The following is a 1,659-nucleotide window of genomic DNA, read 5'->3' on the forward strand; positions in this document are numbered from 1 at the left end:
TCAGAATGATTGGGTTAACCATCTTCAAAGATTTGGCTGCTTTTCGGTTCTCACGCTCAAGTTTTCCCAACTCTTGGTTTGAAAGTTTCAGTATTGGACCATTCTTGTTGCTCCTTGTGTCNTTGTCTTTTAACAGGCCCAACAGTCTGAATAACTTGATTCTCCAACTTCTTGACATGAATGTTCAATGCTTCAATCTTTCCATTCAGCTCAGTGTAGACATTGTCAATCTTCCCATTGAATGTCACTGTCAATTGCTCATGTCCTTGCAAAAGCTGCTCAAGCATGGCTTCCATTCTACTCTCTGAAGAATTCTTAGGAGGTGGAGACTGATATGATGAGTTCCCATAGGTTCTTGTGTAGCCATTGTTCTGTTGCTGCTTCTGGTCACCATTGTAAGGTCTGTTGCCTTGCTGATTACCAAATCTTTGTCCCTGATACCCAGCTCCATACACATAGTTGACATTCTCCTCTGTATTCTCTGGCTCTGGCTCAAATGTCTCAACTTCAGCAGCAAATTGGACTGACTTCTTTCCCACAAGAAGATTGTGCACTGAATCAAGCTTGGCATTAACAGAAGCTAGCTGGTTTGAATCAAACTCTCCATGCAGTCTCTTTCTTTCAGCATCAGCTCTTTTAGTGCTATTGCTAGAAGCCAAATTCTCAATCAAAACTTCAGCATCTTCTGGAAATCTTGTCTTGAAGTTTCCATGACTTGCAGCATCCAAAGCTAACTGATACTTCCAATCACACCCTCTGAAGAAAATACTTAGCAATTGTACCCTTGAAAAACTATGGTGTGGACAGTCCCTCTGATAAGCTTTGAACCTCACCCAAGCTGCCTTGAAAGCTTCATCATGTCCTTGCTTGAATGAAGAGATCTTGACTCTCAGCTCATCTGACATTGCATCATCATAGAAATGGTTGAGGAAAACCACGTTGATATCATGCCAATTTGTCAAAGATCCAGCTGGCAACTGCTTCAACCACTGAGATGCCCCTCCTGCAAGTGAGTATGGGAAGAGCTTGTAGAATATGAAGTCCTCAGTCACTCCATTAGCCTTGATACTGGTCACAAGATCCTCAAAGTGCTCAATATGGTCCAGAGGCTTCTCATGGGGCAGGTTTGAGAAAGGTCTCTTCCCAACCAGTTGAAAGTAAGCAGGCTTCAGCTCAAAACCATTCCTCTGGAATGGTGGAGGAACAATAGCAGACCGGTTCTCATGCACAAGATCAGCCCGGTTGTAGTCAGCAATGGCCCTGATCAAGTCCCGTTTTTGGTCCTGTCTTCAAACTGGGTTCTGGACGTGCTTGGCAGCTCCACGTCCGTCTGCAGGAAGGGGGTGTCGATCGATGCCACCTGGTTGGTGTCGATCGACACCGTCGACACCATCAGCTGGTTCGTCGACAACAGCAATTTCAGCAATCACATTGCCCTCAGCATCAATCTTTTGGCCCTGCTCATTGCGCAAGTGGCCCTCTTGATCCCTCAAAGCACCATCCTCATCTCGCATCAGAATGATTGGGTTAACCATCTTCAGAGATTTGGCTGCTTTTCGGTTCTCACGCTCAAGTTTTCCCAACTCTTGGTTTGAAAGCTTCAGAATTGGACCAGTCTTGTTGCTCCTTGTGTTAGGCTTATTAGGCATACACCTGAAA

The sequence above is a fragment of the Camelina sativa genome, chromosome 12 (assembly GCF_000633955.1).
Source record: "Camelina sativa cultivar DH55 chromosome 12, Cs, whole genome shotgun sequence".
In the NCBI taxonomy this organism is placed as follows: Eukaryota; Viridiplantae; Streptophyta; class Magnoliopsida; order Brassicales; family Brassicaceae; genus Camelina; species Camelina sativa.